Consider the following 13,832-nt stretch of genomic DNA (forward strand, 5'->3'; position numbering starts at 1 on the left):
GTTCAGACGATATTCATAAACACACCTAATCTGTACGCTTAAAATCTTCCAGATAGTAGTGTTCAGACGACACTCAAATTCTTGTAAATATATCTAAATACAACAAAGCTGTATGCGTAAATCCCAATCCCATTGCCTCCTTTATCTTCCATGCTCAGGGAGATCCATCAAATGTTTATGTATATAATATTCATATCCTATTTTATAACCACCTAACGCCACCTCGTGCAAGCTAACATTATACTTGTAAATTTTAATTTTTTTTTTTAAAGAAAGAAAAAACAAAACAAAACAAAAAAGAACAGAAAAACAAAACACAACAAAACAAACAAAACAAAATATCAAAAAAAAAAAACCCAACAAAAAACAAATAAACAACAACAAAGAAACAAACAATAGAACAACAAAAATACAAAAAACAACAAACAAAACAAAACACCCCCCCCCCCATCCGCCACCAAAAGAAAACAAACACAAAGGCGATGGAGTACAGAAATTTCTTTTTCTTCTTCCTTATTATTTTTTTTTTTTTAAGGTCAATATGTTTGTTCACTCTGACCCAATCAATGTCGGATAGACAGTCACTGAATGGTATTAGTATTATTGCTCTTTTTTATCATCATTATTAAAAATGAATCTGATTCCTCTCTCTACTTTGGCTCCTCTGTCCATCGGGCAATGGCTATCTATAATTTGGGCCATACTAAAGTGTGGCGGAAAGTGCTACGCGATAGATCAGTGTCTTACCCGATAAAGGGTACCAAACAAAATATATTAGTGTCCGAATAACGCTTCAATAAACGGGATGAACTTCCGGCTCCGCCGGACTGTTGGCTTTAAAACGCTCCACATCTCCTTTATTTTTATATTTTTTACATTCTTTCTCCCAGAAAAGACTCGCTGAGTTACATGTAAGACATTTTCCTCATTTATTAAGAATAGGACATACATTAAGTTACGAGGCGGGACGGGAGCCATTGTTATTATTTCGTATACAAAGCCGTGTCCTTCAAGTGGAGCAATAATATAGGTAATATTTACAGAGAATGACGGAGATCAAGAACCGCTTAGCCCGTAGTAAAACAAACCACCCCTGACACCTTACCGATCGCTACCACAAACAAGGCAATAAATATCAACACACCCGCCGGAAATCCACTTAGGCCATATTATTACAACAACAAAGAAACAAAAAAGAAAAAAAAAAAAAAAGAAGAAAATAAAAGGGCAATTTCTAACTTCATTCCATATTTTTACCCCGTTTGCTGTCTTGTTCACATTGCTGAAGAGAGTCGATCAACGTCTAGAATTTACACTTTCGTAACCTGCTTTAATAATAGCAGCACATCAACACCATCCAAATAACTGGAATATAAGATGACTAATAACCGCATACGCCATTTTGGAGTTTCGAAACCATAGATATTTTATCTCAAACGGACACACATGACAGCTCAAGCAAGAAAGAATAAAAACACATATACTCCATACCCAACAATGACTTACATGGAACTAATAGTCATATACCCGAGAGACCGAAGGGGCGGATAGTTATGAGTTATGATGGCGACAACGATAAATGGCTGTCATCTACCAACTACCACACAGTCCGATGTGTAGAAATATATTATGTTATTGTACATATCACAAACGTTATCGGGATTCGTAATTCGGGGTCATACACTGGCTGTATCTTTCCCACTAAAAAATTATTTGGAAATCTATATTTTATATAATTTTGGTGTTGTTTTGATTACTGTGTCTGCAGCAAGGACAAAATTATGTCACAATTCTAACACTCAAGACATCTCACTTTATTTTTTTTTACGCGCTTAAAGCTAAAAAGACGATTTCGCTGACCCCCCCCCCCCCCCCCCCCCCCAAAAAAAAAAAAAAAAATAAAAAAAAAAAAAATTAAAAAAATAAAAAAATAAAACACAATAAAAAACCCCCAAAAACAAAACAAAAAGTGAAATACACGTATATATAAGGATTGTAAGCAAGAGAAGTTGATTGAAGGTGGGGAAAAAAAGGAATTAAAAGAGAAGAGATCTCAGTGAAACATTTGCAATACTTCACGCCACCAAGGAACCTGCAGGCTCCAATTCCCATTACAGGCGTCTCAGAGAGAGAGAGAGAGAGAGAGAGAGAGAGAGAGAGAGAGAGAGAGAGAGAGAGAGAGAGAGAGAGAGAGAGAGAGAGAGAGAGAGAGAGAGAAAGAGAGAGAGGGACAGAGAGACACAGAGAGAGAGACAGAAAGAGAGAAAGAGAGAGAGAGAGAGAGAGAGAGAGAGAGAGAGAGAGAGAGAGAGAGAGAGAGAGAGAGAGAGAGAGAGATTATCAAAAAGAAAAAAAAATATTTATATTCACGTGAATTATAGATTGTCTCCCTTTTAGTGATTTTTAAAAGATAGATATTGCTCTCTACCCTTTAATCAAAGCATTGGTCTGTCGCAAACAAATTTCCACAAGATCTAAAAAGAAAATTTGAATCCCGACTGCAACTTACTGGACAGGCTGCACCCCCCCCCCCCCAAAAAAAAAAAAAAAAAAAAAAAAAAAGAAATGTAAAAAAAAAAAAAGGAAAAGAAAAAAATAAAGCACCCGAATAAACAGGTATATTCAATGACCCCCCCCCCCCCCCCCCCCAAAAAAAAAAAAAAAAAAAAAAAAAAAAAAAAAACACAAAAAAAAAAAACAAACAAAACAAACCCCAAACAAACAAACGAAAAAAAAAACCCAACAAACTCCCCCCCCCCCCCAAAAAAAAAATAGATTTAAAAAAGGAAAAGAAAAAAAATAAAGCAGCCGAATAAACAGGTATATTCAATGACCCCCCCCCCCCCCCCCAAACAAAAACAACAACAAAAAAAAAAAAAAACAAAAACAAAACTACAACAACCCCCCCCCAAAAAAAAAAAACAACAAAAACAAAACACAAACAATTTTTTTATTTTAAAAACCTTAAATAATAATTAATATCCATGCCGACGTAAACACATCACAACTTTCATAATACTATTGTTTTCCATTAGTTACACGTTATAAGTAAAACATAAACATAAATAACGGTCAAAGCAAAAACAAGAACTGAAAAACTGAAGAAAATGGCCAGGTATGATCCAACCCACAATACAATCAAATCTACAAAACATGCCATTTCACAGGCAGTCGACTTACATAATATCAATGTGTATAAATTGCATGGCACGAACAGTGAAATGTATTCACGTGAACTGTCTGAATAAAACCGATATAAATATGCAAATAAGTATGATTATTGATTCACTGGAGGTAGTTAGTTGCAAATTTAAAGTAAAGTATAGATAGTATGCAAATGACGTCACTCAGGCCTTTGTTATTGTTTTTGCCATCCGCGTGTGTGAGTTGTTCTCACTAAACTGTATTAACCAGACTATAAAAGTTCATGGTTACACAGAGTTTGTGTGTTGGTGCGTTCTACTTCCGGATGGCAATGTTGTGAACTCCTTGGCCAAGCGCATTCTATCTATTGGTGCTGGCATGCAGGAACAAGTCATGCTTACCCTCAGAGTGAAGTAAACAAACATGAATATATTATAACATAACAGCTTAAGTAGCTAAAGATAATAATAATAATAATAATAATAATAATAATAATATAATAATAATATAAATAAAATAATAATAATAAATAATAATAATAATAATAATAATAAATAATAATAATAATAATAATAAAATAATAATAAATAAAATAATAATAATAATAATAATAATAATAATAATAATAATAATAATAATAATAATAATAATAATAATAATAATAATAATAATAAAAAAAAAAATAACCAGCCGGATACAGTCCTTTTCTTTCTTACTTTTTTTTTTTTTTTTACAGCTGTAACATCCACTTTAAACAAAATTGGATACTTGTAAGTACATACTTTGTAAATTGGATACGTTAGGCATAAGGCGCGACACGCTCGTGAAAAAGGCACAATTAATATTCCGAGTATTATCGGTTTCGATATCAATCAGCGATAACAACCGTGTTATGATCAATAAATAAACAAGGAAACTAAGACGCCGATAACTGATGTGCGTGACGCCAAAATAATAGACCAGGTATGCATACATTAACTAAATAAATTGTAATTAATATTCTAAATACATGGAATGCTTTTGATAGTTGGAGTTAAAAGGACCCGACAATACGATCTGTTCAAAATGATGTGTTCATACCATGGCGGTGATATCTTATCAACATGAATGCCTATTTGTTTGCATTTAAATTGAAATCAATACAATGACGCGTCTATAATGACAATAACACACATATCACTCATGGATTGAAAGTGAATGTGGCTCAGTTAAAAGCCCATCCGTTCTGCCTTCTAAAACAATAGTAATCAACATACAAACGCAGATGTAACATCGATTTTTAGCCTGTTAGTTTATTTTAAAAAATAAGCCTCTTTCTTCAGCGTCTCTTTATATACATATTTTACAGACGTTTCCCCGAACAATAGCAATGTCAAAGACCGATTCTGACAAGGACCTTGGGATAATTTTTGACAAAAATTTAAGTCTTGAATTAAACATTAATGAGCAAATATAGAATGATGGGCATGATCTTCAAAACTATTGTTAGTCTAGACAATACAGGGTCTTTACCTGATTTCAAGGATTTATTGTTGCTTCAACCGTTATAGATATTTACATTTAGCTTTCGTCATCTTCTAATTGATAGTGTGGAGCCCGGAATGGGCGAAGTAATTCGGGCACCGGGTTGTATCTCCATCCCGTCACATATCTGGGCGGGGCATTCATGGCGCCCGCGTATCGGCTCGACATCCGGGATGGTCCAGTGACGATCAACCGGAATTACTCCTTTGCCCCTGATATATGCCTCAAGCACCACCATCAACCTGTCATCTGCATTTTTTTGCGGCCGCAAATGGCAATTTGCGGCCGCAAATATCAGGGCGATCCGCAAATGTTGGCAAATTTCCCAAAATTGGCAAATCGTGGCAAATTTTGGGAAAATTGGCAAATCGCGTGGCAAATTTTGGAAAAAAAAAGAAACGAAAACAAAATTACGAAATAAAAAGTGTGAAACTTGAGAAATGTTGCAGCTTTGCCTGGGCCCAAACCAAGTGAAGCTACTCTCTATGGATAATGATCCTTTAAAATCTTTGTAACAACGCTATTCACAGTCATTTACTTAAATTAATAAATGCAGCCTCCTTAAATGTAATAAATTGTCTTTTATATATATTTCTGTATCGCATGTTAATTTTTACTGAAACGCTTAGTCCTCCTCGGCAAATTTTTTGGCCTTTTTGGCAAATTTCTTGGCAAATTTTGGGGTTTCTTTTGGCAAATTCTGGCAAATTTTAGGTCCCAATTTGACAAAAAATGCAGATGACAGATCAACGACAAGGCAGTGACCCAGTGTGCCCCTGTTTCGAGCCGAAATAAGTCCCGGCAACCCTTGAACTTAGCTTCCCTGACTTCGGACAGGGCTGCATATACGAAATGGAAGTCGGTTTGGACGATTTCAATCCCTCGAGGGGGGGGGGGGGGGCGCGAAGTTGGCAGACTTCTCTACCAGCAAGAGGAGACACTGGGTGGCAGCGAACCGACTTCGGTCGAAAACCTGCCTCACGGCATCCTCTCGTCATCAGTGGGGGCTTGCCACCCGTCCAACGTGTATCCGTTGTGGTTAAGAGCCCGAAACCGCAGAGCATCGAGTTGGAATGTTGCGTTATGAAGAAGCTTCCAGGCGTGTTCGCGGCCGTACACGACTTCGGCGATGAGTTTGCGACCTGGATAAATCATCATAACATAGTAGTGTGCCACCATTAGAAGCTGCTGCCATCCTCTTAGGGAAAGTCATACATTTATGACCATTAGTCATTTACCCAATTTACATCACCGAATTTAGAAAAATCACCCTGAACTTAAAACACATCTCCTTTTCTCCCCTTATATTTCAAAATGGCGACATACATCTTTTTGTGTAATGTGATTGCATAGATCAAAACCATCAAAGATATCTAGCTCAACAAGCTTTCATAGCCCAGTTTGCAGACCATTAGAGGAAAACGACGTTAAAAATAGGGTAATCTAAATTTGCTGAGACACACGGTGAGATATTGATCACACTCCCGTCGACCAAGAGATTGTGTCGCATTGTTGCTATTCCGAAATAGAAGAAGAGAAAAACGAAATCTTTTAAGTTCATGTTGGTTTCGGTAAATTTGGTGATGCATTGTGGGTCTATGGCTTATGGGCATAAATGTGTGGCTTTTCCCTAAAAGATGGTGAAAACCAGGTGTAAATATCTATAATGGTTTAAGAATAATAGACTTTGAAATCAGGGAAAGACTTTGTGGACACCCTGTATATTTTTATAAATGTGTACAAATCACTCATTCGGCTTATACTTGATTATACCAATTGAAAAGGCAATCTATCATCATTGAAAATGTCCAAAGAAGGGCGACGAAAATGTTAATTGCCATTGGAGGGCTTTCATAATAATATCATGACAGGTTAAAGTATTTGGATTTACCTAGTCTTAAATATAGGAGAATTCTGACACTGACATACATCATTCAATTGTGTAAATTAGTCCATCAGGAGGTTGACTCGGATACCTCTGATATTTTTTCTTTCATTTTCGAGACAATATTACCAGGAGACCAGTTTAAAATCTTTATCGACATAAACTTGTATAAGGAGAATATTTAAATTAATGTATTTTATTAACAGAACTTTAAAACTTTGGAACAGTATGAAGTATGAAACGAAAACTGCTGCTTCTTTGGATGGACAGATTCAAACTAAGGCTCGACAAAGAAATGATTAATTCCCGACATTATTATGAATGAATCTAAGAAAGGGGTTTCAAAAGGTCAGCTGGCCTTTACACGATATGATGTATAAGACTTTGGTAAGAACTTACTGCCTTTATGGATGGGTGAAAACAGCCGGGTTGCGTCAACCCCATACCTCTTTAAATCATAGTTCACCCACCAATCTTGTGATTCTACTAGTATTTGGAGTCATCATGTTTTATAAGGACTAGCACATTTATATGATTCTTGTCGTCATAGTTTTTATGTAAAAAAAAAAAAAAAAAAAAAAAGAAGAAAAAAGAAAAATTACAGGATTACTAATTTAGTTTTCTATCAACTAGACGTCTACTTCATTTTAACACCAGTCACCTCTCTTCTCGATACATTATGCAATATCGAAAATGAAGGTATCTTACTTTTTAAAGCCCATCTCCGATTTGACAAAGATTTTGGACGGAGGAATAAATCTATAATAATAATAATAATAATAATAATAATAATAATAATAATAATATAATAATATAATAATAATAATAATAATAATAATAATAATAGTAATAATAATAACAATAATAATAATAATAATAATAATAATAATAATAATAATAATAATAATAATAATAATAATAATAATAATGAAACAACAATCTTCAAACCTTACTCGATTTCGCGATATCTTTCTTTACAATTTAATCAATGTTCAAGATAAAAACATACTTTCTCAGAAAATCCACTTGATTTGAAAAACATCTAACACTTAATTTTAAAACGAAATGGCAAATAGGAAGAGCTCCGTAATTCTACAAACGTTCTCAACAAAAATAATAATAGTTTTCTTTCTCCAAAAGTCTGATTGTAATGCCAATTCTACTGTTATAATGATTTTTAAAACATTATTTCCTTTCTTCCTTTTTTCTTTTCTTTATCTTCATTGTCTTTTTCTATTTTGGACAGAATACTTTTACTTCTAACATCGGTAATAATCGTAGATGTTCCTCGATTTGGCAAAACGTCATGAACATTAAAAAAATTGATTTAAAAAAAAAGTCTCAGTTTGGAGCTTTTGACAAGTTTGGTGTTCATCTTGATCGATCGGGATTTAAATTAAAAAAAAAAAAATTTCTGATAAAAATATTGAAAATAAAAGTGTTCTGTCAGTGTAGGGAAAATTTGTGTTTGACAAGAGCAAACCACGTTAATTTATACGACTGGCTTAAAGCCTAAAACGTACGCCCGATGAGGTGTGAAGAGTAAGTAAACTTCACAGAATAGAACGGGTGTGCCACTGAGGGGAAAAAAGAAGAATGTCATCGGAATAAGGATCGAAAGGTCGTGGTTCAAAGACTGGTGTAGACATTGGAAATAATTGTCAACAGCTTCAGAGATGGAGCCTCAAAGCTTTCAAGATTATAGATTACAAATAATAATAATAATAATAATAATAATAATAATAATAATAATAATAATAATAATAATAATAATAATAATAATAATAATAATAATAATAATAATAATAATAATAATAATGCTTTTCATCCATACTGTTACACACCGACCTCAAAACAGATCGATCATGTTTTGAAGATTAGATATATAACATTTACAATGTGAATAAATATACAAATGCACTCTTTTCCAAGGTTTCACAACGCACTAATTAACAATGTTTAAGATAACCCTTTTATCCTCGACTAACCCGCAATAAGACTGTATTACCTTTCAGTTGATATGCATTTCAAAATGTTGAAAAAGGTTTAAAGTAAAGGACAGTGCAGGACAAGTCTGAATCGACGTTTAGGAATGGCCCCGTTAACAGGACAATCTCATTGGTCAACGACACGATGTGGCAGGGTGAGCGGTTCCTTTCCACGTAGCAAGATTCAAAGAGACCCGACCATGGCCGACGATGTTACGTCATGGATCCGACACTGGTACTCATCAGAAAGCGGGCGGTTTTATATCCGGGTAGTTTTGTTTGTCTCTTTTCAGACAGCAATGGTTGTACAGCTGTTTCTGCTTGATGTGACGGAAAGTACTTTGTGGGATATTAGCTTTTATTCGAAGGATAGAAGTTAAAGGTAAGAGAAAATGGAATAAACGACAGTCCCACTGGGCTTATGACAGTGCCATCTTCATCATCATGATCAACAGCAACCTAAGAAGAAGAAGAAGAAGAAGCGAAGAAGAAGAAGAAGAAGAAGAAGAAGAAGAAGAAGAAGAAGAAGAAGAAGAAGAAGAAGAAGAAGAAGAAGAAGAAGAAGAAGAAGAAGAAGAAGAAGAAGAAGAGAAGAATGATGATGAAGAAGAAGAAGAAGAAGAAGAAGAAGAAGAAGAAGAAGAAGAAGAAGAAGAAGAAGAAGAAGAAAAGAAGAAGAAGAAGAAGAAGAAGAAGAAGAAGGAAGAAGAAGAAGAAGAAGAAGAAGGAAGAAGAAGAAGAAGAAGAAGAAGAAGAAGAAGAAGAAGAAGAAGAAGAAGAAGAAGAAGAAGAAGAAGAAGAAGAAGAAGAAGGAGGAGGATGTGGAGGAGGAGGAGGAGTAATATGAAGAGGGAGAAGGAAAGCAACAACAATAACGACACACCGGAACGATACCCTTACATCATTATCGACACCAATTGGTCCTTTGGGGTGTCAAACCCCCTGTAGGCTTAAAATGACTGGAGGGACAGTCCTTTTATGGCCATCCTAACGGCCTTATTTTTTTTTCTTTTTCAGTCCTGCCAAATTACACGAAGATTACACGTAGTAATAGTAATGGTGACAGCAGGGTTGTAATCCTATCGACGTAAGGACATGCCACGAAACCCGTGTAATGGGCAGCGTTGTCCTGCACGACAAGCGGAAATATTTTAAGTTGATCATGTTTTTCGTGTGCAGTATGATATGAAAAAGAAAAAAAAAAGGGGGGGGGTAGTGGGGGGGGGGATACAAACTAAGGCGGGTGGGATTGGGACAAGACCTAACTATAGTTACGTCATGTTGTTGGCGGGGGGGGGGGGGGGGGGGGGGGGGGTCAGAAAACATAAAAATAGACTCCATTTGATTCGTTTAAAATTTGAAATAATATTCCTAAAATTAATAAATCGAATACAGTCATTGCGTAAAACACACACGCATATACCCAAACATACACACACACGTGTGTGTGTGTGTGTGTGTGTGTGTGTGAGAGAGAGAGAGAGAGAGAGAGAGAGAGAGAGAGAGAGAGAGAGAGAGAGAGAGAGAGAGAGAGAGAGAGAGAGAGAGAGAGAGACACAAAGGATAAAAAACAAAAATAAAAAGCAAAGTACAAAAATAATTTTAATACCGAAGAGACAAAACTGACGAGAAGAACCATAAAATTTAATTGGCAGAAAAATAAGTCTATATTCAATAAAAATAAATAAATAAATAAGGAAGAGAACACAGTGTGGTATATTTAAATAAGCGATATTAGATGAACACATGCGCGGTAAAATTTAAGTGTTCACAATATTTTATCACCCTTTCGTCGTAAGCTAATAATTTTATTCTTTTAAAAATGTACTATCAAATATACATTGCATTTTCCACGACCTCAAGTATAAACCTCTAAAAACAAAATCGAGTATGGAAAAAAAAAAAATTAATTTTGGTAAGACTTATATTGCATGAACCATTGAGATGTTTACATTTGTTGTTTCGAGCATAATTTGTCTTGATTTTCTATGCGGTATGTACAGGTGCACGTATCTCTCTATGAATCATACATGGTGAACTTAGCAAATATTATTATTATTATTATTACAGTCATCATCGTTTTCCGTTGAGGCGTTAAACTTTGACAGCATCAGGTTGTAGGTGAACATAACACAGGCAAGTGTACAAGACAATCAATAATTTACGACAAGAAATGATATTATGTCCAGCTGACCAGAAGACGACATTCTATGAATGCAAGGAAAACGAACGTCTCATCTCATTGGAGGGGGGTCACTTAAACGTGTATCAACGATTTGAGTTTCAAATTGATTTTTCAAACTATTTTTAGTTGTAGAGGAGTTGGCATCTTATTGTTTCAAATTACAATTAATTACCTCCAGATTTCGATGACTGGCGCTTTAATGAAATTGAGGCTTAAACCACGGATTACAGACAGCCAAAGTCACTATGTGTGGATGTACCAAACAGGTTAATTTATATTTCCATGTCTTATCGACTTAATATTAAAATAAATTTATTATTAATTCAATAATACTATTATTATAATCATGTATTATTATTATTATTATTATTATTATTATTATTATTATTATTATTATTTTATTATTTTTTATTATTATTATTATTATTATTATTATTATTATTATTATTTATTTTATTATTTATTATCGTTATTTTTTATTATTATTATCGTTATTTTTATTATTATTATTATTATTATTATTATTATTATTATTATTATTATTATTATTATTATTATTATTATTATTATTATTATTATATTATTATTATTATTATTATAATTATTATCATTATTATTATTTTTATCATTATCATTATTTATTATTATTATATTATTATTATTTTTTTTTTATTATCATTATTATTATTATTATTATTATTATTATTATTATTATTATTATTATTATTATTATTATTATTATTATTATTATCATTAATATTATTATTATTATTATTATTATTATTATTTATTATTATTATTACTATTTATTATTATTATTATTATTATTATTACCTACTATTATTATTATTTATTATTATTATTATTATTATTATTATTATTATTATCATTATTGTTATTATCATTATTATTATTATTATTATTATTATTATTATTATTATTATTATTACCATTATTATTATTATTATTATTATTATTACCATTATTTATTATTTATTACCATTATTATTATTATTATTATTATTATTATTATTATTATTATTATTATTATTATTATTATTATTATTATTATTATTATTATTATTAATTTAAAGTTTATTATTGTCCTATGCCGAATTAAACAAGAGTAAAAATATACTTGAGTGACTTCTTTATTATTGCACTTTATAATCATAAACATGATACCTGCCTCTGAACAAGTACATATATAAAGAAATAATTGCTCTGAACGCGGTACAATAGAAAAAATCAATACTGAAAAGACAAGTAGTGCTTGGAATGTCAGTTTTTAAAACAAATTCTGTTTGGTTGCCTTTTTTTGTGCATGATATAGCATTCATTTAGGTTTTAAATTAGCTATTAAATGTGTTTCCATTTGTTTATGAACCTAATATGTTACTTGGATGACTTTTTAAACACAAAGAAAAATCACATAATCGATCACTCATGGTACTAAATTGAAACTCCTGTATAATCAAGTGCTGGTAGAGTCATCATTAGAGCAAACCTGACTTACATCTACAGGGTACACACAATGCTAAAATCGTGTCACTGGGTGTGACTAAGCATTCTTCATTCAACTAAGATTAAGGACGTGTTCAAAAGTTAGCCAGGATGTGGAATAGTCATATAAATATTTCAAAAATAAAATCAAGCAGCTATTGATTTATAAATTGTTTGATCAAAACTTTGTACAACAGTAACAGTTAGAAAATGCTTACTTTACATTCCAAAATAAGATTTTTGCTTGATGCAGAAAATGATTCAGGTAGCCACAGGCATAAGGCCGAAAAGCTTGGGTCTTTCTTTTTAAAAAGTTCATCTGACATTTTCTTTATAAAAGCATGATGTGCAAAAGAAAGCCTCAGCAATGTATCCTACGAATATAATTTATTGCTTTCATGCATCTAGTAGGTTGGGCGTGTTAATATCTCATATTAGAGCAGTCTACATATCTTACCTGGTCAATCTTGTGCAAAATTAAGTAAGGTATCTAATTGCCATTAAAAAAAATAAATTATAGCATAACTTAAATCTTTTGGCAAAAGTGTTCAGTATTAGCCAGAGATGATTGTGGTTAACATCATACTATTGTATCATCGTTTTCCATTTTACATAAGAGTATTAGTGGTCGACTACTAAATCACAAATTCGTGCAAAGCTCTTTCCCCTACACCCAAACAGATAATTCATTACACTACACTACACAAACACACACATATTCTCTCTCCCCCTGTTTCTGGGAGGTTGGCGGCGATGTGATTGGATATGATAATGGGTAGCTCTATTATCATGTACATTGTGACATAATTGAAATTGAAATGCACAATGTTGCGATAAATAAAATAAATAAATAGCAAAATAAATGGATTTATCATGCTGAATGCTCTTCCAAATGTTTCATTTATTCCCCCCAGCAATCCAAATGAAAATATATTCCCATTTCATACAGTACTAGTTGCCTGTTGGGCATCCTTTTTGTACTGACACTCTTACAATATCCGTCACTGCCTATTCATTCACACCTATGTCGGGTGGAGGAATGTTTGTAAAGTGCCTTAAACAAGGACACATCATCAGGATCAGAATTTTCTCATCGAGACACTATGACAAGCTTAACAAGACTTAACCATTCGGCCATGACACGCACATGAATGTCAATTCATATATAGTTACCTACTATCCATCGGCTGATTTATTGTTTGTTAATTTTATGCTATTAGTATTTATTTCATTAACTTTACTTATTCCTATGTGTTTATGAAACTTTCCATATTCTAGAAGACTGCGGCTATTCGGGCTCGAGTCTGAATAGTCTCCCATGGCTATTCGGACTCAAATTCCAATGCGCGTATACAATCAAACGATTATTCAGACTCAGTCTGACTGAATAGTCTCCTGTGGCAGTATGGGTTTTTTTTATTGATAATTACATAAAATTAATGCAAATCAAAATTACAATTTTAGTAACAATCAACAGGTAGTCTAATCCGCTATATTTGACGAGAAAGACAAAATCATAGATTAATTGGGTCCAGATAGAAATTAACAAGAAAAGAGTTTAAAAAACTCTCCAAAAGTAACAAAAGTCAATCAAAGTAACTGT

At 32.9% G+C, this 13,832-nt stretch overlaps 1 protein-coding gene across 3 annotated transcripts in view; it reads right to left on the bottom strand.

Moving 5' to 3' along the window:
- The window catches only part of LOC144972873 (uncharacterized), a 34,266-nt gene that overhangs the window by 19,593 nt on the left and 841 nt on the right, over positions 1-13,832 (bottom strand). The window contains exon 1 of one of the 3 annotated variants that reach the window (XM_078914630.1): positions 1,258-1,618. The exons of 1 other annotated variant lie outside the window; for it this stretch is intronic. The gene's annotated coding sequence lies outside the window, so the exon portion shown is untranslated. Of the gene's footprint in view, positions 1-1,257; positions 1,619-13,832 lie in introns of those variants that run through there. One more of the 3 variants, XM_078914631.1, reaches the window with a different exon arrangement.

The sequence above is a fragment of the Berghia stephanieae genome, chromosome 5, assembly GCF_034508935.2.
Source record: "Berghia stephanieae isolate SIO BIC M18660-M18661 chromosome 5, UCSD_Bste_1.3, whole genome shotgun sequence".
In the NCBI taxonomy this organism is placed as follows: Eukaryota; Metazoa; Mollusca; class Gastropoda; order Nudibranchia; family Aeolidiidae; genus Berghia; species Berghia stephanieae.